At 39.2% G+C, this 27,612-nt stretch overlaps 1 long non-coding RNA gene across 1 annotated transcript; it reads right to left on the reverse strand.

Moving 5' to 3' along the window:
• Positions 1-324: 324 nt before the first annotated feature.
• LOC308055859 lies at positions 325-27,280 on the reverse strand. Its single transcript, XR_013924626.1, has 2 exons — positions 1,468-27,280; positions 325-1,406 (listed from the first exon to the last, which is right to left on the reverse strand). It is a non-coding gene; the product is annotated as an uncharacterized lncRNA (long non-coding RNA).
• Positions 27,281-27,612: the final 332 nt, after the last annotated feature.

The raw sequence follows: 27,612 nt of genomic DNA on the forward strand, positions 1-27,612 counted from the left end.
GTTTGCAGAACCAAGCCAAAATTATTTTCTAATGTAAATCAACCCATGCATAAACACCTTCTGCAAACATCTCCCCAAGTTAAATTACTTGATTTCTGAAAAAAAGAAAGCTTAGAATCATTGATATATTCTTATTCATTTCCCTCCTCCGTTCCTGTATGCACTTACCAGTTTTTCTACTGCTTCTAATTCAGCCCAAACTAAGTTGCCCAACACAGCAAGAACTGCCGTCTTTCCCCCTTATGGAATTGTAATATTCTGCTAGATTGATGACACGTTTTGTACAAAAAGCAGTTAAAGCTATTTTTATTTCTTTTTTTTCCCCCCCAATGCAGGAACACACTAGATTCAGTTTGTTGCATGTTTGGTCCTACGTCTAGCGTGTATTTTCTGCACTCCTAGCCACTTCAATTTGCTTCTTTCTTACAAAAATTCCATAGCAACCTATATTTAAGAAGCTACTTTCCTACTGCAATTTTATGATAAACAGGCACTGAAGCAAAAGTTTTAAACCACCATTAACTGATGAGCAAACATCTCAGACTGTAATTTTTTTCAGTTGTTTTCCCACCATAACCGACTATCAAAGAACAGGGTTTTTTATGATCCCTGTTATAAACTTTGATTGTTTATAATCAGTTTTTCAAAAGGGAAAAAATGCCTTCCCTAGAGAATACTACTCTCAAACGTTGTTGGTATAGGTGCCCATACATTCAAGAGATTTCTCAAACTCTGTCACTGAAAATGGGCTTATCTGCTTCCTAAAGTGGCACCGACCGCGCTCTCTCCACCAAATAATCCCACCTGCTGCGCGACCTGCAGCCTGACCCGGGGATTCCCGCTGGCTGCATCAGCTGAGTACACTTGGAATTGATTCCAAAATTTCATTTTACTCGATGACTCCAGGCACATCATCAGTATTGACTGTGTACTGGGCTTGCGTGGCAAGGCGTGGGCAGCGGGGGCTGCGGCGGGGGCTTCTGTCAGATGCTGCCAGCAGCTTCCCCCGGCCTGACGGAGCCAAGACGGACCCGCTGCTGGCCAGGGCTGAGCCCACCGGCGACGGTGGCAGCACCTCAGGCATAACGGATTTAAGAAGGGGACGAAGCTCCTGCAAGACAGCAATCGCAGCGGCAGAGAGGAGCGAGAACGGGTGAGAGCAGCCGCCCCGCAGGCACCCGGGGCAGGGCAGGGGGCAGGGGTGCCCTGGTGAAGCCCCCGGCGAGACAGGCCGTGCCCCCAGCCCGTGATGAAGCCCACAGGGGAGCAGATCCCCCCCCCCCCAGCCCGTGATGAAGCCCACAGGGGAGCAGATCCCCCCCCCAGCCCGTGATGAACCCCCAGCAAGACAGGCTGTGCCCCCAGCCCGTGATGAAGCCCACAGAGGGTCAGGCTGTGCCCCCAGCCTGTGATGAAGCTCCTGGCGAGACAGGCTGTGCCCCCAGCCCATGATGAAGACTCCTCAACCCGTGGAGCCCACCAGGGATCCCACCCCACACCAGGGCAGGGGGTGCCCGGAGGGGCCATGACCCATGGGGAGAGGAGCCCGGGCTGGGGCAGGGCTGCTGCAGGGCTGGGGACCCCGCAGGGACCCCCCGCCGGGGCCATTCGGGAAGAACTACAGCCCCCATGTCGGAGTGGTTTGTGGGGGGCTGTCTCCCGTGGGAGGGACCCCGCGCTGGAGCGGGGAGGGTGAGGGGGGCCCTCCCCGTGAGGAGAGAGCGGCAGAGACAGTGTGTGATGGACGGAGGGACCACAGCCCCGTGCCCCGTTCCTGCGCCGCTGGTGGGGAGGAGATGGAGAAACTGGGAAGAAGGGAGGGGCGGGGGGGAAGGTGTTTTAAGGTTTGGGTTTATTCCTCGTTATTCTACTCTGATTTGATAGACAATAAATTAAACTAATTTCCCTAAGTCGAGTCTGTTTTGCCCGTGACAGTAACTGGGGAGTGATCTCCCTGCCCTTATCTCTATATAAAGCCCTGGCATTATAATTGTCTCTCCCCTGCCCAGCTGAGGAAGTCAGTGACAGCACGGCTTTGGTGGGCACTGGGTATCCAGGCAGGGTCCACCCACCACAGACTGCAGGTGCAATGACACATTATCTTGTCCTACAACATTATTTTAGCCTAACACAAGATCTGCTGAGAGGACATTTCTTTGAAATTCCTGGATCCAAAAGACAAAGAGACAAGAGACAAAAGTGCAAGAAGGGAAACCCAAACTGGCTCACTACTCAACCACAAGACAGCACAAGATCTCTGCTTCCAAGGTCCCTAGAAAAAAGCAAACCTCTAGCAGACTCCCATGGTGTTTTCCCTGACAGGTGACCGAGATGACCACCTCTGTCTGGCTCAGTCACCGCCTGTAGGCACTGCCTCAGAACTGGTCTCCAAACACAAGATGTATTTTCAGGTTTGCCTATGACACTAAGGATGTACAACATCGGCAATGTTTTCAGACTTCTTGTGATTCGATCAAAGTTTCTTTTCCTGCATATAACTCCTGTAAATATGAACACACATATGTACACATGCACGAGTGCAAGAAACCCTGTTATAGACATCAGCTGTGCTTGCAATTTCTCTTGAATCTGAAGAGTTGAAAAGATTTCTGCACTTCAAGTGTCTTCTAAAAATTAAACTGGGCTGCAACAATTCAGTCAAGGGCTGTCTATTACGGAGTTTCACTGTTAATAAAACTCAAATTATGACCACAGCAGGCACTCGAGTAACAACCAGACTGGAGAAGGAACCAGATTACATGTATGAACCTTTGGTATACATGAATCAGTAAAATATTGATAAGTAGAATCACACTGGAATAAATCCATTTATGACCTACTGCTGCCGACAATGGTGAAGATTTAGCTAAGCAGCTACTTGACTCAGGGCTGCTTTCCCGGGTCTGCTTCACTTAGCATCCATCAAAAAAAAGAGAAAGTCTTAGAGCCTGTCCAATGATCGATGGGCTTCTATTACTGTTACAGAGTCAGTAATATATAACCTATTGTTTGGGTAATAACTTATATGTTTTCTTACTTTACAAGACTGTTCAGTGTGGTGTTTGATATATGAAGTGTTTTATGCACATCTACACAAAACACAAGTCATTCATTTTCATTAAGGGAAGATGTATGTAAATAATTTCAGAACAGATTCCGACATCTTTATTTTTTTATGTAAGTATCTAACTCCATAACTCCTCCCACTGTCGTGAGTGGGATGCTTCACAATGTGAAAGGGTTTCTCTTTCCTTTTCCATTTTCCTTCTCTCTCTCTCTTTTTTTTTTTTTTTTTTTTTTTTTTTGCATGTGGTATTTGAGGTGACAGGTCTCTTAGGAGGCTCTAAGCAACTACTTCATCCAGCCCATTAAATTTATTTATGAAGCTACCTTGAAACTGGTTATATTTTGCCTTTGACAGTTTCATAACCTATTTACATGTGCATGTAGGTGTTTCTCCAGCGTTTTAGACTTCTCACCCAATTTAGATGCTTAAACTGTTCACCGAACACCAAAGATCCCTGCTCCTCCATTTAGCATGGACTAGGGAAGGGAGGTACTGAGAATTACACAGAAAAAAACCTTTTCCAGAATACATTAATTAATTTTTAAGAAGCCTAAAAAACCCGCTATACACAAGAATTGTAATTTACAGTAAGTGTATATTACAAGTACAGTACTTCCTATATACTATGTGCCCATATAAAGTATATATTTATACATACTGTATATACACATGTGAATAATTTATATTAGTCTCCATACAGATGCAGAACTGCTGTGGAAATTATCAAGAGATTCTGAGATTTCTTAATGACAAAAACTCTAAGTCCTTGGGAGCTGTAGCCAGGGAGCATCACTAGCACATCAAATCCAGCGGGTGTGAGGTGTGCTGCTGCAAAAACACAAAGGGAGGCGCACAGCTGTGCATGGGTGTTAATCAGCTCAGGTCTTAAATGAAAGAGGCTGTACTGGATAAAACAAATTCACATCGTTTGGTACAACAGCTTCACTTAGTTCTCAGTAACGATCTTCTACAGAAAAGTGTAATATATTTAGAAATGTATTTTATATATAGTTCAGATTTCTGTATTTATATAACAGGTAAGAGTACGCGTACTCATATATTCAGCAGTGATTTGCATTTCAGGGACATTCTGAACAGGTATTACCTTTGGGCTGAAGAGCACCTAATAGATTTTTCTTCCAAAAAATTCTTCCCTTTCCTTTATTTTGGCATCCATAGCATTTCATGGCAACATGGTTTTGAACTGCCCGCTTACCGGTTTCCTTTGATGACCTTGTAGGTCACCAGCAACCGTGAAGAGTCATTGCCTACTATGGATTTCATCTGTACCTTCCAGGTGCCCCCTCAAAACGTTCTCTTTTCAAGGCTTGAAGAATCTTTGACTGGTCTATTTCCAGAGCTTTTGTAAATCAGTACAAGAGTAGATCCTGGCTTAAGTCACAGATCAAATGGATCCGGTGGTCTCTGTAAAGCTTAGATTCGTGTCACTATTCGTCCACCACAGAGAATCAACCCCACCATTTCTGTGATCATCAGCCGCTGCTCAATAGAGGCCCACATGCAGGATGACCGAGTTATTTCAGTTCACCTCCACTAACGCTGCCTGCCTCTTTTCCAAAAAATATGGTGGGTGAAAAGCTGACACTAAAACCCAAGTATTTTAGGGTAATGAGTATGTGTGCACATGGCCTTGCTTATGGAGCCTACATCACTGTAGGGATAACTGAAAGACAGAACAATTTTCTTCAAGGAAAAGGCCTTTTCAGGTAAACCATTTACAACACAGACACAACAAGGACAAAAGTGGTTCAAATTCTGCTCTCCCAGCAGAAGGGAACAGATTGATTGACTCTGCTATATTTAGAGAAGTTTTCTAGATTTATATTGACAGAAGAGAAGATAATTTGTCCCAAAGTATCTCAGATACAAACAACTGAGATGATGATATAACATCTGCCCTCTTTTCCAAAATTCTCTCTTTGTTATTTAAAGCTAGTATAGTGGAATAATGCACTATCATAATATTTAATTGCCAGGCACTTGCTTATTGTAAAGTTGTTTCGATAATAATTCCATATTCCTCTAGGTGACACATTGTTTTTAGTGGAGCTTCTAAGTTCAAATTCATTCTTAGGGTATATAGTTCTGCTCTGTTGACCTCCGTCAAGGTCATCTTCCATTCCTGTGCAGGATGGTAGAAATGTGGCCACAGATCAGACATTTTGCAAAAAACTTCTAATTTTTGAGAGGAGGTTGGCTATAAACAGGTATTTGTATTTTCTGTTCTCAGTACTCTCAAGAAACATGGGGATTTGATAGCAGATGGGCAACCAAATTTATTTTGAACTTCAAAAAGCCGTTTTGAGCAAAGTTTAAGTATTTAAAGCAAAGCAATTTATGCATTTCTAAATCATAATTTCATCTCACCCATTGCTAAAGTGAGCCACATGCATTTTTTAAGTAATCTTATTAAGGAAGGGTCTTAAAGGCTTTTGGGGTTGGTTTTTTTAATTTTATTTTTTATTCTTTGGGGGGATACGGAGAGGAATTCTGAGTTTAATTTTTCTCCTACACCTTTTTTCCTGATTAACATCAAAAATATATTATATTAGAAGACACGGGAAATTGCCCACAGAACGCTCACTTCTTACAGTAGGGGAAAAATCTTTTTTTTTTTCCCCCTCCCTGCTAATCCTCAGTTTTAAAAAAAGTCTTTTAATACTTTTTTTTTGACAGTAGACTGAATCCATGAACAAAGATTGAGAACAGAGCTGAAAAATCCAGAATTTGCTCATCTGTGCATTTTTCCTCCTATCTGCCCACTGTCCATTTCTACTACTAATTTAATCAACTTCTAACACATCTGCAGTATTTATCATAAGCTCGTCTACTTTAAGCTAAAGACTCTAAAAAAGACATAAAATCATGGCATTACATTCATCAGAAATAAAGCTTATTTAAGCCAAAATACTCATGAACTGATTTAAATACTAATGAGGCTGACAGCTACCGAGTGGCAGAATGGGAACAGGAGTACGGAAAATACCAGTGGCCTTACTGTATTGTGAGCCCTTGAAGTGAACTGCAATTAGTTAATAAAGAGGATCTTTACTACTGTTTAACTATCGACATGCCTTAGAAATGGACTAAAATCAAAATTCCACATCCGGATACTTTCAGCTTGTTTCTGGTATAAATACCGAACTATGTTTGGGAAATGGTATGTAACTGGATGTGAGTTATAGAATATCTTTTGGGCAGTAAAATCAAGACCTGTAATTTTTAACTTCTTTCATTTTCTCATTTCCTTGCTTCAGTGAATTCTCAGACTATCTATCACCCCTCCGATGCTAATGGAAAATACTGTGAACATCCAACAAAGAAAAAGGCTGGAGGATCTGTTATGTCTCCTCTAACACTTGACTAGCAGAAAGAAGAATATTGCCTATCAAATGGGAGAGATCATGTTTAGCTTTATAGCAGCCTCAAGACTTCAGCGGGAAATTGCAAGTTCAGTGCGAGCCTGACACCTGCTTTCTCCTCTTTTTGTAGACTTGGGAGCATGCAATCGTAAAGCCTGGACCACCACAGAAAGTTACCTACACCTCCTTACTATCAGGCTGGCAGAACGAATAAGCAGAACACTACCAATGATGCTATATTTTAATACAGGGACACCCTGAAAACAGTTGGAAACAATTCTAATTTCCAAGAAACCCGACTGTTACAATACTATAAACTTACCCTATTATTAAGCACTATCAACAGCTAAATGAGCCTTATTTTCTTTTTCACTGACAAGATCTGCTATTGACTAACAGCAAGGGGGTGAATCCCACAACCTGAAAGCTGTGGACATTTTTCAGACTATCTGTCATACCAAAAGAGAAACTTCCCCAGGTCTTTACCAACCGTATTATTGGGGTTTGATAATCTTAGATTTGCTATTTCAATAGATTTCTTTTAAATACTGCTCGTATTTTGGGAAAGTCTAAAGGGTCTGACTAGGAACTGGAAACTACACGGCACTAGGTGCTGCATGCAACAGAGTAACAGACCAAGCACTTACAGTGCCAGTGTCAGCTGATGTCAGAAATACATACAGTAAAAGGGGCAGAAATATTAAAGAGCAACCTTTGAAAAAGAAGCATTTTTTAAAAAAAATAATATCCTGCAAGTTCTTTGCAAACAAAATCTCTTTTTTGGAATAAAAATTCGGAATGGGAAATGTGAGGGGAAAGCAATACTGTTTTTCTTATTTTATCATTATTTCCACTTTGACTTCTAGAACACTCCCACTTCGTTTTAATCCCTTTCTGTTTTAAAAAGTGATGCTTGTCTATTCCAACTATCAAAAGCCAGTACAGTTTCATTCATTTTTGTTTGAAGCTCTTCAGCAAGCATGCCTGAACTTGATGACCGTTTTCATTCTTCTAAAACTCTGTTTTAGGGAATACTTTATTTAACAGAAAAATTAACTCAAACTACAGCTGAACAAAAACAAGCTCAAAAGACAACTGAAGTACAGAGATTCTTATAGACTAAAATTTTCAAAGGCTTAAAAAGCTGAAACTTTCCAAATTCCAGCCATCTTTACAGCAGTGACTTATTTATGGTACACAGACATCGCTTTGCTTTTCTGAAAAGCCTCAGTCTCAGTGACCAGCACGCTACAGGTACCAGATGACTGGCAGTTATCACTACTGCTACTCATTTGATCTGGTAAACAAGAAGCACGGGATCTGCAAGCTGTTGCTTACTTCAAAGAGAAAAATGTCTGCTATTGCCACCGTAAACATAAAAAGAGACACAACTGTATCAACACACACTAGGTTTATTTTATATACAATGCTGAGAAAGAAAAAGCCGAGTTTGAAGTTCATCAAAACCCGAGCTGCCATATGCAGCATGCAGTTTAATTAGAAAAATCAGCATTTGGGCTAATGTGACCATAGCAGGCAATAACACTTACATTAGATTTATAAGAAATAAATAAATAAAAAAAAATTAAACTAAGAGCTCCAATCCTTTCATCTTTTCCCTGACCTTCTACTTCAATTTTCCAAAGCATCTACCCTTTTGCTCACCTTTGCACTGTCATTTTAACACTGCTATTAAATGTTTATATTACAGTAGAGCCCAAGGCTTAAATCAAAAGTAAAGCGCTGTGGTGGAATGCACTGTGAATTCACATGAAAGCATAGCTCTTGCTCGCCTTTAATTGAAGAAGTAACGATAATGTTGTAATATAGTAAGACAACAAGTACTGACATCATAAGGAAAATATGTTTAACCCAAAACTAATTATGGCAAAGCTACAGAAAGATCCCAGACCTGTACATCCAGAAGTGCACCTTGAGCAGAGCTGCATGTTTTTTTTAATCTTTTTAGTTGTAGAGCCGCAAGTCTAACACACACAAGCAGACCAATGATTTTTTAGCTTAACTAGCAATACATTAAAACTTCATTTCCACAGTAATCCTTTTAGGCTATCAAAATACAGCACTGGCGGAATGGAACGTGTATCAATTGGCATATGCAATACCTCTGAGTTTATATAAACCATATATGTATATGGTTACTGACTATTAGTAAAGTGACACATTGTTATCAGTAAAAGGCATAATCTTATATGAAAAATACCCAGCTTCAATTCAGCACTGAAATGTGAAAGCATCAAGAAAACAGAATTAAGCAGAATAGTCAGCAAAATACGCGTGGACACAACTACTAAAATCTGCATTACTGCATTCAGAAAAGAGTTAGTTCAAAGGTTTCGTGTGTGTCCTGTAGTCACGATGATTTGCATAATTAATCTCCAAGGCCAGAATAAAATAATCACTACCTTATAATTCTGAAAACCTATTTTATCTTCCTTGTGCATTTTATTTAATCTAAGTTCCTCACTGTCCTGAGGAATTCATAATCTTCCTCCTCAGTGCTGGTACAGCTTAACAGGAGTAGAAATAGCTTACAAAGATTGTAATTTCAGTAAGATTTGCTCTTAGGTTAGGCACAGACTTCAGCTTTCAAATAAAAAGCAATGCTAGACATTAAGATTCAATTGCTCCTTAAGAAGTTATTGCTTTGCATTTAAATATTCTCATCTTCTAGACTCCTTTTTTTCCTCCTTCCTATTCACACCATCTATCTCATTATACATATGAAATTCAAATGATCCTAAAATCAATATCACAAGTTCTCTACTACTTTCCATCTATTTTCATTCGCACTGTCCCAATCCAACTTTTCTTAGCTTGTCTTTCCCAGGTAACTTACCTTTCATGTCCCTACCTCAGATTCAGTTGAATAATATAAAAATAACAGCCTGAAGTCCAGAAGCTCACCTAAAAGCTGTTATTCTCCAATAGCAACTTGAAAATAAAACTCAGTCGCTATCTGCTTTAATCCTTATTCTTCCCTTTGTGTTACCTTCCTATGTTTGGAAAAAAACACACCTTTGAACACACTGCAGGGAGGCAAAGGTTTCACTTTCATGCTTTATTAATATACGTCAAATTCATGGGAATTATACTGGTTTATGGTGTATGACAGTAAGGTGTGATAATGAGTTTTGTTATCTTCATACAACCAGATGTACGTACGAGAGGTCAGCTACACTATAATACTTATAAATACGGTCCATCAACATACAACTTGCGTGTCAGACTCAGCCTGAAGCTTTGTTGATAGTAAGCAATGACCTGGTAAGTCAGCAGAAAAGGCAGAGTCAGAGATCTCTGACTGCACCGAAAAAAGTGTGGAACCAAAGTATTTTTTGCCAAATAGACACCAAGTGGTGTTTGTGCAGCTGTTCTTCAATTTGGGAAAGTTTTCAAGTGAAACAAAAAGAACCAAGATTTCTCCCTGACCAAAGAAACAATATTATTTCAAAAGATTTCACGATGCTTTCTGTAAGAATCAACTGACTCTCAGTTTAGCTCATCCACTCACAAATTATGGCACAGTCTGGGAAGCATCTGCCAAATTCTACATCAGAAACAAACACATTTCACTGACAGATCACATGTTCAGAATCAAGATATCCATATATTGTCCTGACACACCATTTCTCAGCAGGTCACGTTTGGGAATCACCTTTCCTATGCCCTACCTTCCCAAAGCGTGACCTACAGCCCCACACACTGATGGTTTTATAAGACATAGTTTCTCATTTGGATGCTGGAAGAGCTCTGCACTGTCAGCCTTTACAGGCAAATTTTATATTTATAAAAATACTAAGTACTGAGGTGATCATTAAAAGTTGCATTTACTTTTAGTAAACAGTTTATTTTCTAACCAGGTGACACGATAGCACTGAGACGTATCTACTTACCATTATCAGACAGAGATACCTAAAGCATCGCTAAGAAACCAATAATCCCGTGTAAGAAGTGTTTAAAACTAATTGTTTGATTACAGATAAAACTTTAGAATCATATGAAAAGTCCTAGAGAGCATTCCGATCTAAACTTTATTCCTACAGATAAAATGGATAAACTTGCCCTCAGTACCCATGTTTAGGAATGCATAAGCTGAATATAAATGTGGTTATTAGAGGAATAACATCTCAGTTAAAGAGTGGGTTGAAGCCGCCTCAGACTGCCTGCCTTGACTGCTCACTGCAATGCAATCAATTTTAGGAAAAAAACAAGAGAGTCTTAGCTACCAAGATCAGAGTTTTCAGGTATTTATATAGTAAACACTTTATTAAACTTCACACTGACAAAAAAAAGGTTTCTTTTTAAAAACAGGTGCTGCAGTATCTGACAAGCATTAAAACTAGATTTTGTGGTGGTCCACAGCACCAAATACCAATTTTAGCAACAGCTACCGCCTAATACGGAGTTTTCATAATACAGGCAGCAAAAGAAAGGAAAAAAGTCCTTGAACCCAAACAGTCTCTCTTGGTGCAACGGAGTTCCACTGACACAAAGGACAGCCCATGCACAGAAGAATCTATATTGTTAGTAAATAACTTTGTGATAAATGAAAGGACACCCACTGGCTGTCAGCAGGAACTTTGTGGGGTTAAAGGAGCAGCTGGATTTGGAGATTTGGCTCTTATATATACTCCTAGCAATTAGAACCCAACATTTAATTGTCTGGAACAAAGCCCAAGTAACTATTTTTTCTTACGCTAAGGCCTGACGTTTGAATGTATTTCATTTCAAGGTTATATGCTGTTTATATCTTTTTTATTAGTTCTGCAGCACAGCATCGTAATTGGACACTTTTATCATCACACTGATTCTTTTGGTTACTTTTATGACAACAGTTGGTGGGTACCTGTTTTTCCTCCCCTTTCTATACACATCTTATTAATTCAAGGCAATTTTTAAAAAAGTCAAATAAGAACAGAACAGAAGAGCACTGTTCTCAAAGCAGGCATTCTCAGGGAGCTTTGAAAAACGCAATCTTTTTTTCTCCCTACAAAACATTTCACAACAGTTACTGCAGCATTAACCATCCCGTGAAACGGTACTTCTGCCGGCAGAAGTCAGCATTTCTAAACTAGCTTCACACAACTACACAGAACAGCAGCAGCAGGCGTTATGGCCCTGTATGAAGTGACTAGATATCAGCCAGTACGGAATACACCAGAACATCCTTCGCAGTGCCTCTCAAAAGAGCATATTGCATTCCTCTACATGTAATGCACTGAATTCCAAAGAAACATCTTGGTTTTGGAGCAAGCCTCAGCCCCGGGCTTTTGGAAGATCTGTGGTTTAGGTTTAGAGAAACACTGTGGTTCTGTGGAACCGGAGGAAGCTCGCAGGATAGCAGAGGCACCACACGCATCGTCTTCTGCGCCAAATGACACTATTAAGTAGCAGATTCGTGCTGCACTCAAGTACCAGCTGTGCCAACTCCACAAAGCTTAACACAGAAAGGCAATCCAGAACGACTGTAACTCAAGTTATAGGACTGACAGAGAAGGAACTAGCAACCTCCTTTTCCAGTTAGCCAGCGAACCCCTCAGTTATACCCAAACCACAGAGTTTTCACGTCTCTCTTTTTCCCACTCACACCCCCACACAAAGTACATCAAGGAGCAAAGCAAAAAAAAAAAAATGTTCTCTAAATCCTGTCAGTCTCTCTGTTCACAGCATTCACCTTCCCAACATGTCCCCTTCTACCTACTCAGGTCAGGGTGATGCTAAAAAAATTACTTATCTATTAATAAAGGCACTGGAAGTTCACTTCAAAATTTATGGCTCCTGTTTTAAAGCATTAGAAAAGATGTTCCCTCCTTCATCAACAAATGGGTTTGATGGAATGTCTCCAGGAAGATTTTCCTTATGCTGCTGATAAACTAAAGAGCTCAAAATGCTAAGCCACAAGTGAAAACAGTGATACAGCCTGAAGAGGTATGCACACAGAAAGGACAGAAATTATACAAATTAGGCATCTCATGAAATTATGAAACTTTAAAGAATTAAATAATGAATGAGAATTAACTTCCCCCCCCCCCCCCCCCCCGAGGCATTAATGCTACTGCAACATGCCTTGAAGGCAAAAAAGAATGGAATAACAAACAACAATTTTTACTTATACAGTACCCAGTGCATATATTGAGACAGGACAGGCAAGAAAACTGATTTATTTTTTTCAAGACACTACCTTATACAGAAAGCATCAACCAGTTCTGCTTTAAATTACATATACGTATAAGAAATCAGATTCAGCTAGAAGACACAAAGTGATGCTGCTTTTAAGAAATATTGCCAGTAAAGCTGCAGCTTGAAGGAATATACTGTCCAATCTTTTTGTCACAGATTAAATAGCAGGTTTTATTTGGTTTAAAGTTTCGATTTTATTTTTTTATAAGGTATTTGGTGATCATGTCTTAAAAATTTTCAGAAGAAAAGCCAAAATACAGGCTTCTGTTTGAGAAGGTTCTTTCTCTTTCCCCTAGGAGAACTCCAATAGTCTACACTGTCAATCTGCTCACTCTGTGTCCCACTCCAGGACGTGGGTACCCAGCTATTGCTCCCATTTACTCCCTCCAGTTTCTCCCAAGATGAAATACAGATTTAGGTACCAGGACAGTTTGCTCTACACTCCAGCACAGACAGGTAGTACTGATACAGTTTGTGCCAAGCTAAGCTCACTCCACCCATAACAGTCCGACAGCTTTTGCCCCCCCCCAAAACCCTAGACACGGACACCCACTCCCGCTGTCCCCAAACCCCAGCAGGCTGCGACATGAGCTTTTTGGTATTTTTGGCACTATGAAAAAAAAAAAAAAAAAGTTTTTTAGCCGTACATACACACTAAGGGAGACATAGTCAGGCCTCAGCGGTGGGTGTAAACCCAAACTACATTAAGTAGCCCCGAGACGGGTGTTTAGTTCTTCCAAAGGGAAGCAACACACCCCGTAGATGGATGTCAGCAGGGCTCTGGGTGGGAAACCAGTGACCGGGGCCTAATTCATACCTGCACCTTACCTCAGGGAAGTCACTTGGCTTTGATGCAGTCGACTGTTTATAAAACAGGGATGCCAATAGCAATTAGGTTTGAAAAACACTTCTGCATTCTGCTGATGGCAAATACTACAGAAGAAACAACTAGCACACCTCAGATAACCTCAGCACAGAGTGCTATTCATAGATCAGCTGTAGGGAAAGAGAAGGGTAAGAAGCAGCAGGGCTCTTCAGGCAGAGGGAACTGGCCGTTACAAATCTGGGATAGGCGGGGTATTAAGGAGAAAGGTTTCTTTTGTACCACCCCCATTCATGTGGGACATTGCTGCTATCTAGAAATAAACCATAATTTTAGTGTTTGTACATGATTTAGTTTAGTACATGAAAATATGTAAATACTTCTTAAATGTATCTGTAAAGGGATGGTCCATATTTAATTGAATATCCTTTTCTCTTAACAGTTCTCACAGTTCCTTGGAGAGCTGCGAGAAAAGAAAGCTAATACTTTTCATAGTATATAAGGATTACGCTACCGAGATTGACAGAATCATTGGCTTTATGTCACAGAAGACAAATGCCTTCTTCCATATGATGGTGGTTCCCACGGAAATCCCTTGAAAACTGGGAAAACACATAAATGGAAATTATGCTTCTACTAAAGAGAAGCTGAAGCAATGAACGTTATCTTGATTTTTTTATGATGATGATTATTAAAACAAGCTTGAATCTAACAACACTGTTATACTCAATCACAACAAAGTGATTTAAAATACCTAATTGTCTGCAGTTCTCCACAGCATGGACTGTAGTATCAGTACAGGTCTCCCCTAGGGGAAATCTCACTGAGCAACAAAGCCGGTACGGACGGACCCAACGATTGCATGCAAGTTTGAAATGACTGAGGTGAATGGCAAGATTAGTGATGAGAAACTCGATTACTGGGGAAAAAAACCCCACGCTATTCCCTTGTGAGTGTGACCTCTAGCACATTATGCAGAATACTGGAACACAAACATCATCCCAACTCCAGATAACAGGCGAGTGTCCTGAAGACATCTACAGTTAGTCTGTCAATAGTACCAAGAAGGGCCAGTCTAAGACACTTGGCGCTTTGAAAACCTGGGGGTCTTAAACCGGGGAAAACAAAATCTCTGATTTAACTATTATTTCCACTAACTATTGCATGAAGGATCATCTCCTGTTCGCTGCTGATCACTCTTAAACACACACATTTCACGTCCCTCCTTTTCGCTTCCGATCACTCCTTACGCACACATTTCCTGTCCCTCAGAACTTTACTGGAAAACGTTCAGATGGTACAAAGTTGGCAAGACTCACAGCAGGTTCTTTCAGTGAACAAACTGGTCCTTCTTATCCAAACAGAAAGCTAAAGACCCTCATGTCAGAAAGAGGTTAAGAACGCACAGTCTCGGATATTCTTTGGAGAAAGCATGAAGTAGGATGGAGGAAAAAAAGGCTCTATTAGTACTGTTGATCCACATTTTGATGAAAGCTTAAAATGTAAATGAAAAGAGAGAGAATAGGGATGAAGCATCTTTAAACTTGCAACAAATCATTTTATATTGATAGAGTCCTGGGCTTAAATCCAAGCACAGCTATTGCCTTAATGCAGACTGATTTCAGGAGACTTAAAAATAGCCAAGATACTATGGTGATTGGCAGGCATTGTAGAGACAGCTGCCAAAATCAAATTGATTTTTTTTTCCCTTTTGAAGGACTCCACATAATTTAAGCAAGGCTACAAATTAAAGCACACACATATGACTCCTTGATGATTTAAAAAACACAGTCCCCAGGAGGGGAGCTATTCCTCCACCCTCACCTTTGAGGAGCACAGGGAAATCATGTGCAGGCTGACCCCGCAATGCTGGAAAGGGGCCAAATGAGCGATTTGCTGCAATTTTGCACTGTATATGATCATGCCCAACTCGGCTGCTATGCTTACAGTTCTGACAAGTATGAACTCTAGGGCTTCAACAAATAGCAATTCCTACTATTGTGCACTATTAGCAGATGGGATCGTTTCTCTAGGCAGGAAACTCAATTACACTAGGTATCTCCTTAAGGTAGAGCCGCAACAAGAGGTCACACAGGCTACACAAATAGGTACAGGTCACCAGTAGTATTCGCGGGAAAAAAATCCAAATGTTACTAAGCTAGAGGAGGTCCAGAAGGTAGCAGAAGGCATGACTTCAGGTATTGTGGGGATTTTTTCTTTCCTCATATTAGAACCGTCAGTTTGTACTAAAAGGTCAGGCAGGCAAAGGCAGAGAGGAATTGGGAGAGGTGGGGGTGGTGTTCTGAAGCATTTTCTAATCCATCGAGAACACCGCCTGCTTACAGCATTCACACATCTGTCTGAGGCTCTTGAGATATTGCTTCCAACAGCAATATAAATGAATTCAAACATGCATTACGGGTCTGATTAATTTTCAGCTAGTGACATTTTAAAAATAAAATACATGTCAAGCAGTCTCTCTGTCATGTGGCATACAATACATCTCCAAGTGCTTGTACTTCCCATATGCGGAAGGTTTGCTGATATTAGTAAAGCTCAAGCCTCTGAGCTGCTGGCTGTTAACATTCCAGGGAGGTTTTAAATAAGTAATATTAGACATTGTTCGTTGCTTCAGTAGTAAAGGTAACAGAAATGAACACCAACCCGTTCAGCTTACAGTTATTTATACAGATGGAGTACACAGAGTACTACTTAGCGTAGAGCTTTTACCTACGTTTGTGATACTCTTGGCCTTCAGTTTCATACTACAGAGAAGCAACAGCCCTCGCCAGATCCATATGAAGCAGAATAGCCCTATAATCACCCTTCTACACGTAAGGTGTACACAAGTCACAAAGGCTGATGTTAGCCCTGTTAAGATCACCTCCTTAGTTTCGCTTTACAGTGCAATTAACAGCATTCCCCACTGCCTATTAAACGAGCCTAGCAAAGACTAGTCTCAGTGACAAACATTAGCCATTACAAATATCACTTACAGCATCAAGCAATTTGCTGGAAATCACATGAGTTATGACAGAAAGGACCAGGGTACCACCCATTATGTCACTGCACCACACTTTCCACAAATTCCTGCCTTTAAAATTAGCAGAGATGTCCCTCGCCCAAGCGACATACTTGCTAGGTCCAGTAATCACAGGGAATTCATTCACTTAATCAATCTGTGATTTGATAATTGCAATATCATTACTCTCACATTCATATACATTCGTATGTTCCCTAAAGAACGAAATGCCTAACACAAAAATTCCAAAAAGAAAAGCTCACTAGACTGAATAAAACCGTGATCCAATGCAAAGATACCGTTGCTTTTTTTTTCTAAAATGCATTTTAACTTGTGATGTATTTCTCTTGCAATGAGCGGATAATCATAACTCTGTTCTTAACATTGACAATTTAAATACAGGTACCAGCTCTGAAATTATTATTGTAATAATGAACACAAATAAACATTAAGCATGGCTTTGTTCAAACTGTAAGTTTCTACAGGCAACAATGAAGTGACAAAAATTTGATATGGTGAGGCCTGATATCCCCCCCCTCCATCTTTATGTTAAGTGGTCAAACACCCTTTGATTTTGTTCGAGTTCTTGGTTCAAGCCTCAGGTGCTCATTCTCATGGGCCTGGCAAAACCCCACATCTGCCACACTACATATTTCAGTCCTGCTTTTTTATTAGAAATCTTTATATGGGGGGAGGCACTGGTTTTCCATTATAAATTTGCCTATGCTAAATACATCCTTGGTACAATCACTACATAGGATCCCTATTTAAAGATCACCTTTACTCAGTCCTCCAAGACCATTAAAGCCTAAGTATCCATTACGTGTTCTGCCCAGCCTATTAGGAAGGTCAGATGTTACAAGACAGCTACCTTTCAGCTCCAAATGCAATTACACTTCCTGAAAATCATACTGCTTGCATTCTTTTTGAAATACATAATGAGATTTTCATACAGAAGCAGCACTGTAGAAATGATAAACCTTTTATATCATACCAAGACTAGAAAATAAGATCTCTGTTTAGTTCAAATACACGGCAAGCATGACAAAGTCACAGAGAAATTAATTCTGAACATTTAGAGCCAGAGCTAGGATGGCTCATCAGGCATAGTTCTATGTTGCTTTAGAAAAATAATTATAATTAGGATCAAGTTTGACGTATCTTTCATTATTAAAGATAAGGCACAACAATTTCCAGAACAGTCTAACATACAAACTCATGGCACAGTGCATCATGTGTCTGAAATAATAAATGTTTTATCATCATCTGTATTACCATGGCCACCAAAAAAACATGCAAGCAGAAATAAATGTTTTATCATCATCTGTATTATCATGGCCACCTAAAAACCATGCAAGCGAGGATCAACTTTGTTTGCTCATGAAACTATTAAGACACATACACAAAATTCAGTTCCCAAATAAAAAGGTCTAGCTGTCCAGGCACCACAGGAGTTGCAACAAACTGACAAAAAAAGACAGATGAAGGTGGGCGACACAAAGTGAAAGTAAGAAAAGAAAACAGATTATTACAAATCCTGCAATCTAATGATGCAACTTGTTTATCTTTTAGAGTAAATGCAACTAATTTATTATTTGAAATTAAATTAAAATGTTTTACCCATGCCATGGAGTATTACCCAGCGCTACCTGATACCAAAAACAAAGAAGCTGTTATACTTGGGAGATGACATTTTCTTTCCCTTCCTTTACTGCTATGGAAGGTAGCTTCTGGAGTTGGAATTCTGCACTGCAAAAATTTGCTATCACCTCTCTTCAGCAGAGACGTTAAAGTCCTTGACAGTTTAGACTAGAAAAAAAAAATAGCTAGCTTTGGTACTCTGCAGTCCTGAAGGTTTCGTTTAGTTTATTCCCATGACTGGTATTTTCACAGATGAACATTTGCTCTGTAAATGAAAGATGTTGACCTACAGCTCTTGCCTGCAGATAGGAGAGTCACTACTATTGTCAGATGAAGTTCTCTCCCTTAAGAATAGCCAAAAGCCAAAATTGTTCATCATATACAATGAATCACCTTACATGGGATTGAAATCTGAAGCCTCCAGAAAGAACATCCATTAAAGAGTTCATTAGACATGTCATGTTTAACATGCATAACATGAAATGTCAATTTCAAATGTAGTTAAAGTACAAATGCTCTAGAAGTTTCTATATGAGGAAGAAGGAGTGAAAAAAATCTTGCCTTTCACCATTTTCCCAAAAATATTCTACATAAACATCACACTCGTGAATCACAACTGCCCTTGCCCTAGCAGGCAGGCTAGCCAGACAGCTTCTTGCAACTGTACTGCTACTGAGCCAGCAGCCTTTCGTTATTCAAACTATCCCATCCATCTCTGTGCTGACAACTCACAGTTTAGAAGAACTTGTAAGGTGCCTGGAGATGTCTAGCTGTTTGAAAGCCAGCTTAATTAATTAATCATGGGCCTAATTGAAAAGACTGCTGAAGTCAACAGGAAAATTCTATCTATTCTAAAGGGTTTCATATCAGTCCCTATATACAGCCCCGCTTCTCAGTCGAGAGACTAGCTTCACCGATTTCAAATGTCTTCACACTTCCTAAATCTTTATTTAAAGGTCAGAGTTTCTACTTGCCAGATAAAAGCATTATTTTTATATATGTTCCATATTGTGGCATCAGATGGAAACCCATGCAGAAGTCAAGTTGTCAATGTGGCAGAAGCCACATGTCCTGATCAACGAGACTCGGCATAAATGAGCTCTCATTTTAACCCTAAAAACGGTTTTGTATGTCCATCAACTTTCTCTCTTCAGTCCATTTTAGGTGTTTGCAGTTTTCTTTCACTACTAAAGCCAAGAATTCTTGCGCTAGAGCTGCTCAATAGTCCCAGTTTCAATCACTGGGAATTCCAACACCAGTGAAATATCTCTTGATACTCCCAAAAGCTTAAAACTGCTATTTAAGTATTTTAAAAGCTCCGAATAGGGACATCACTACCAATTACACTCGGAATGGAATGACTTGGAGAACTTATCTATAAAAATTAGCTTTTAAAAACTGTTATTAAACCAGCAATAACCCCAAAGTAGTAAAGCATGTCCCTCTGCAATAAAAACTTCCCTGTCTGAAAACAAACAGCAAAGCCCTTAATGAACACACATTGACATCATTTTGGCAATAATGCATTAGGAAAACAGAAGGGATAACTCAAGTTAAGCGATATGGTGCTAGCATAATAATTTAGAGAGACAGAAAAACATCTGCATTCATATACAGCTCTCCAAGAAAACTTTCACCATCTAAGACTAGGATTTACTGAAATTAGCTCTTCAGTTTATGCAGAAGCTAAGGAAGGAACAATTTGAAATGGTTTCAGCATTAACATTATTCTGGAGTCAAGAGAGTAACTTACTACTTTCAAAACACAGCCAAGGAGCTTTTGAGTTTTTTATTCCTGGAGGGGGGTGTCATCTTCATTCAAAAACCAGCTAGACCATTCATCCAGGCACAGCTGAAATCTCATTAATATGCACATTTTGGGAGTCTACTAACATTAGAATTAGTGAAAATGCAGTGATTGCTCATGCTAGTACGTATTCTTCAGTCACAGTATTGAAAATAAGTACTTTAGTATACGATAAAGCAAGAGGCGAATGTAAAACATATATCCTAGCCTCCTCCCCTTTCCCCTACCACTGGTGGATGTAACATGCTGACAAATCAGAATCTAATGTTCTAGAACAACAGGAGTTCACAGCTACAAGCTTCTATAATATTTGCCTTTTTGTTTGTAAGAAGGAACTTACTTTAAGGTATCTCTCTCTAGATTAAACTACACACATCTGTAGCTTGACCTAACGTTCTAAATACAAAAACTAGGAACCAAAGCAGACTCACACCCGTCATCGATCCCACCAAAAGAAGATCCATTATCAAGCTAGTCAGAATTAGCTGTCAGGATCTTGAATCCTCATCGACCCATTATGATCCCTTAAGAGCAGCTGCCTTTGCTATATTCTGGCATTTTGGTTTCCAGCAGTGACTAGAAAGCTTGAAGTCGGTGGTTTGACTCGGAAACTGCTATTGTTTATGAAGCCAGATGAACCACCTCAGCTAATATTTTGGGGTTAAAGTAATGTTAAGATCTTGCTCAGAAATTTAGATAAGAATATAAAGATTTCAAGTAACAGCCTGCAGAAGGTGTCAGTGGGGAAAATTCAAGAGAAAAATAACATTTTCAGAAGCTCAGTATTCATGAAGCAGCACTAAGGTGTCATGTAATTAGAAATCACTGTTTAAAAAATTAAGAAAACATAATTTGAATTCACCATCCTCTTGAGTTTTACAAGACTATTACTGCAATTTCCCAGGTTCCCTCTCTTGCTCTGAAGAGTAGAAGCATCCCTGAAAAAAAAAACCAGATTCTTCCACAGTACAAAGCTAAAACAGGTCAATGAAAAAAAATCTGGAGTAAAAACTCATGCGGACAGACTGAATAATATAACAGAACATAGAAAAAATGGAAAAATAAGATGAAATGCATTTTAAAAAACCCAAACAATAAAAATAGTTGAAAAGCCTTTCAAAAGTTTAGTGGTTTTGCTAGCAGAACTACAAAGTGGTCCAACAGTTTCTAAGGCAAATTAAGAGGAGCAGCAAAGGCATTTCAGTTCATCCTGTATTAGTCATTCCCAGGCACTCGATTTTTTTTTTCTCCTAGACTTAGCTTTGTTTTCATCAGAAAATACTGAAAACATATTTTCCATCTATTTAATAAAATCTAAACTCCCATCATCTGGGTGACAACCTCACTGTTTAGTCACCTGAACTACATCCTTTGTCGGTCAGTGAATGCTGAATGTCAATGAGTTTTAAACAATTCCAAAATGTTCAGTGTAGTAGAGTTTAGCAGTGTAATTTCAAATGGGGAATTTGAGTGATATCAATTTAATCTTTCTTGCCAGCCAGGTCATACACTATTAGAATCTTCTCCACTGAAAAGTTACGCAGACGGTCCTCTGAGCAATGTACCATCCACATCTCTGGGTAAAGGACAAAAGCAGCATATTGTGGGGCTTACCACTGCTCATGACCTTTCAGGACTCACGTTTTTGACAGAAGAACACACTAGCATTTAATCCATGAAACACCATTAGCGCTGTTATCAGATTCAAAAATTATCAGAGGGGAATTATTTTTTTTAAATACACCAAAAAATGTTTCACAAAGATTGACATTTCTTACACTTGTCAAATGAGATATTTGGGCAGGTGTTATGAGCCAAAAAAAATCAAAATAAGCATTTAAAATTGCTAAGATGTTTCATTTACAAATTTCAAAATATAGAACCCCACACTTATAATTTGGAAGCACCTGTTCAAGGGAAAATTTAAATACAACAATTAGAAAACAACTTAAAAAAAAAAAACAGAAAAAAATAGATTGGTTTGATTCATGCTGTCAAACTGCATTTAAACTACTACATTTTTTCAGCTAGCATCACCTTTCTTCTGTCCTCTAAGAAATCCAAAACTTTATCTAGCAAACAAATATTTAGCCATTATTTGTTCGGTTCCACTATGCTCAGCCAGAGAACAGTAGGCATTTTGTATCTCATATATTAAATTGTAGTATACTGCAATATTATCAATCAACAAACCCGTAGAGAAAGGCTTGCCCAGGATCACCCTGGAATTATGTGACAGTGCTAAAAATTACGCCCTGGTTGCCCAGCCTTGTGCTGACACCCTGACAACTGGAATACATTTCTTCTGTCGGATTTGCACGTCTCCCTGTGCACAGGGCTGCTTTCTAGTCTGGGTGAGGAAACAAACAAAACGATCCTGAAGTATTATACTGGAGCAGTGGATGAAAGGAATTTAACGGTTTTAAACTTGAGTGATAACTATAGAAATTACAGTTCCCTGAAATGGTGGGAATTTTCCCTGACCGTGCTTTACCAGATTCAAGGAAATACGATGGAAGTATTAAAAGGATGAATTTTCCTGCTCAAGAATAAGTTGGAATGCAGTTTTCCTCTGTGGCTTATTTTAGGTCTTGGGAAAGTGGCATTTTTAATGTAAGAAAGGTCTTATCAACTTACAAATAATTAGACAATGTTGTACTATACTGTCCACGACATATCAGAACCGGTGATACTTCACAGAATCCTTCCACTTAAAGGTCTCCAGAAAAGCACGTATATAAATACAAACACACAGAGGCAAATAGTGGTCTTCTCCCTTCCTTCAGGAATGCATCTTTTTTGAAGGATTAAGAATATTAGAGACTTTTCTTCCCCTATATGCCAGGAAAAATCCTTCCCAGATAAAATGCCCTTGGCTGTCTATAATGTCTTAAAACTACGTGATAAACAATGCAGCTGAGACTGACAGACAGGAGACAAATTTCAGGGTATACCAGTGGAAAGAAAGTCCATTCTAATTTTTTTTTTTTACACCTCGCCTGCTCTTAACCATGTGAGATTCAATATCATAGCCCACCTCAGAACAATTCCAAAGCTCACTAATCCCACTTGGCAGTTGTAGCAATGCTGCAGTGGAAACCAGTAGAGTAATTTAAAAAGAAGAAAAAAATAATTCTCCGTAACAAACTTGTTCCTTGCTTCACATCCAGCATAATTTCTCATCTCTATCAAGGTTCCACGTGATCCACCTTTATGTTTATGCATCTGCACCAGGTTCTACCCAGAGTCTCCCCACCTACACATTTCCCTTTACTCTTGCTCCGAGTTATGATTATTGTAACATGACTGAGCACTGAGCTTTTCATCCAGAGATCTTAGTGCCTTTTGAAGAAAGTATACAACATTATCATCATTTTATCTACAGGATTTGTTTTGAGTGCTGTCACACAGCGGGACAAGAGTTAAACCAGCAACAGAAGTGAGATGGCCTAAGTCCTAGTCCTAAAGATATTAATACCATTTGAATATTTAGGTACAGAACAGTCTGCACTGCACATCCAAATATTATAGTCAAACCCACATAAAAATACTAAAATTTACCATCATAATTAGGAGAAAAGAAAAATTATTACTTTTAAAAAGCTTTCAGAATGTTTCTGTATTTTTAGGTTGTTGCAGAATACACTGTTTTCTTCTCTATCCAGAAACACTGAAAACATGGAGAAACAATAAAACACTTGCCAAGGTTACACGGCGCCTGGAGCTGCTCAGTGGGGGTGAGGCAGGATTACAGAAAAAGATAAATATCCTTTTTCTTGTGGAAGACATGATGAAAATATTACAGTTGGCAAATACCATTGGTTTTAATTTCTAGAATGTTGGAACAGTAAAGCACTTAAGTATTCAACCAATGCACGTCTTCCAACATAACCCCTCTCAGGGATGAGAACCCCACATATGTGTGGCAATGTCCAGGTCTGGCGACATTCAGCCTTTACTGAGCTTACCTTGCTAACTTAAAAAAACATACAATGAGAATTTAATTAGTTAAGGACAAAGTAATGAGTAAACAGGAGCGAGTAGGGAAGAGAGCTGGTCCAAATCTGTCGTTGTATCTTTGGAAATAAACTCATCTGTATCAACAGAGTTGTATCCCTGTAAGACTCAGAACAGGCAAGTGGAGAAACAGTCACTTCCAGATTTGGGCAACTTCAAGGCCTGCCAGTCAGCATCTGACTGTTTTGCTGTTTACATGTGAAAAACAGAGACATCATGTCCAAGTGAGACTGTCCTTACGTGATATTCCATGTAGGCACAGTACCAAGCACAACAGAATTTTTTCTCCTGACTGGAACTTCCAAACATCTAAAGCAGTACCAAAAAGCAGGCATGTAAGTCAGATATGATGACAGCAATAACGCACCACAATGCTCCTTACACACATTTTCCTAGGCTTCATATTATCTTCTGCTATAAGAACGCTTTACTCTTTCATTTTAAAAATAAATGTATCTGTTGCTACGGTAAATGCTTTGGCTTGAAAAATCCAGGTTTTAGACTTGGTGACAGGGAGGGAGATCTTCCACTACATACATATATATATATATATGTGTGTGTGTGTATATATATATATAAAAATATAACCAAGATCTGAAAATACAGAATTGAATTTCATAGATATTCCTCAGATATGCAACATGGGCAAACAGGTCATGTCTGAACAGAAAATTTAGTGGAGTAGTGGAACACAGACCAAAAGTTGAGATTTCCAAATGTGTTCTACTTGTTTTTAATTAAAGTTGTGAAAAATCCTATTAATCTTCAGCTAAATTTTCCTCCTTCCTGAGTGCCCCCCCCCCCCTTTTTTTTTGTGTAAGCTAAAAACTTACTTGTTCAAGAACTTGCCTTAAGGGGTACTTTGCTGTCCTTTATACCTAAAAAAACAAACAAGAAATGCTCCCCCCTGCCCCCCCAAACTCCAGCATATTAATGTAGGATTTTATATTTCCCATTAATGTCATCTGCTCCCCCTGAGGAGTTCTCCTTCATATATTGTTTCATCATAGAAGACATTGCCAATGTGACCTTTTCACACAGCTGTACTGCAGTAAGAAGGTACTACACAAAGACAGTTGGAAGTAATGGTCAAATATGATTTTCATTTACAGTCACGTCAAAATGTATTTTCATCCTAATCAAGACAAAATGTTCAAACTTAAAAAAAAAAGGCTAGACAAAAAAAAAAAAAGAAGTATTTCGACTGACATAAAAAAATTATGTGGAAACATTTCAGTTTCTTTATACTGATAAATCCTATTACGTGACAATATGGCACATTATATCATTTTTGAAACAGAAGGTTTTGAATATACACAACTTTTGCAGTGAGAAAAATAACACTACCTTACTCTGAGGTACTTCATTACCAAAAATTTTTGCCCTGTAAATATGTTTCATCAAGAAAGAAACCCAAAATACTGATCAGCATAAGAGTAGCCAGGACATTTTTAACTGTTTTCTTGTATTAAATGAGTCCTTTTCGATTTTAGCTGCTTGTCTGTGACCTGTGCTGCTCTTGTCAAGGCCAGATTCTGACAGATGCCGAGCTAACAGTAGCTGTCTTTATTCCCCTTAGCAACCCCTGGGTACAATGTTCTTCCGCGAGCTTGCCCTGCTCAGTGTGGTGTCCTATGTTATGCTGTGACCTCAATCACATCCCTTATGAGACTTTTTTCTTCTTCTCACATGAAAGTTTTTCTATTAGGACTATTTTAAAAAAAGACCCTTCCTGCTAGAGTTGTCCCTCATTCCACTTCTTTTTTGGTGAACGGAAGAGATTCTGTCAACATTTTTGGATGCTGACTATAAAATCCAGAAGAGATATGTGTAAACACCTGGTGTACGAGAGCGTTCATCCTGCCACGATGCTACGAGCATCAGTGGCAAATCTCCCTGGGATCGCAGTGGTTTACAACCATCCCTTGAAACATCTATATTCATTTTCAGTGGAAATTTTATTTCCATCACCCATCTAATTGCATAATGATTATCAACTCTAGCATATTTAAACTTCCATCCCTTCACCAGGCTAATGGATAGGACGGAAGGGAAAATGTGGCTTTTAACTTAATCCAAGGTCAGTACTTAATACTCTCTTTAATGCTAGCCTATCAATGCTGGAGGCCTATGTAATTCCTTTTAAACTGTCAGTTAACAAGTATAATCCTTATAAATAAACCAACCCTTGTGTCAACAGGCTTTTTTTGATACTGAAGAATAAGGCTAAACAAGCAATGAGAAATATCTGAAGTCTGATGTATTAATCAAAGCGTGTCTTCTGTGCTTTTTCTGAGCTGGGAGCTAACAACAGCTTCAATGCAGCTCCCAAACGGCCTTTATTCCTGAATGCTTTATTAAAATACAATATTTTATTTAAACTTGGGGGGATCAAGCTTTATTGTGCATATCTCATGTCTCTACCTACCTCCCTCTTCACAAAGGAATACATTCACAACTTCCCTCTGAGTTCTGGAGAGCTCCCCTTACTCTACCTGTTTTTACTTAGATTAAAAGAACAGAATCAATCTACCGAGGTTTAACTACTCCTTCAGAGTGTACCACCACCAAGCCGAGCCCTCGCTAAAGATTAGGAGTTTGGTACTCTGATCCCGTGGACTTAACTACGTGCTTACTATGCTTTACAAGTCTTAATGGCAGCTGCATGCTCTATTTTGGTTATGTGAACTTGCAGCAGCAGCGGTTTATTCTTGACATGAACCATAGCACATTTTCTAGAGAACAAACAGAAAATAAAATTATTCAACTGATTTGCATACAAACCTTCACAGCTATCCCTACCCAAAACTGCCCCCCACAGACACTCTGATTCAAATTCAGCATTTATTAACAAAAAAACAGTTCTAGGATTAACTGCAATAAATCCAAATAATTTCTGACACATCTTTTCCTGATTTTAGTCAGCATTATCATTAAGTTATAACTTATGAGGAATACAGTGAAACCACATTAATTGACTAACTGTTAAGAGACGAAGACAAGCATTAAACTTGTCTATACAGCCAAGGGAAGTACAACATTCTAAGTCCAACATAAAATCACAGATGTTAAAGGTCTAAAATCTTCTGTAGGAACGCATGCACGGTTCTTACTGAGACTGAAAAAGCCTGCATACTGCCCTAGAACTTGTAACACATGCAGCGTTTTAGTGTTATTCAAGTGCTAAATTTGGAGGGAAAAGATAGATGTTTGGGCTCTAAGACGAGATGGATGAGATTAAATCTCTATTAAACTTTTCAGATAGAAAGTAATATGTTTTCATAAAACAGAAGCGAGCCGTGAAACATGCTGTCATGAGACTGTTCTGAGGGCAAGGATTTAAGGTCAGAAAAGAAACTAATACAATTAGCAATGCCAATAATTGGGGAAAATTGGACAATTATGCAAAATTGGCACTTATGGGCAATTTTTCATCAGATTCATAATTCAGATGAGACTGGACCTTCAGAGCCAATCTTCCTCAAAGGGGTCTAAAATCAAAGTCACTTATGTATTACCTTCTTGGCTTGAGGAGTCCCTAAGGGAACACACAGTTGTCTTTTTACAATAGTCAAAACACTAGGCTCTGAAGGAACAGTCACCTTTCTAAACACAAAGCAAAAATCCAGCCCTACCTGCCAATTTATCATA

Source organism: Falco punctatus (assembly GCF_963210335.1).
Source record: "Falco punctatus genome assembly, chromosome: 20".
NCBI classification, from domain to species: Eukaryota; Metazoa; Chordata; class Aves; order Falconiformes; family Falconidae; genus Falco; species Falco punctatus.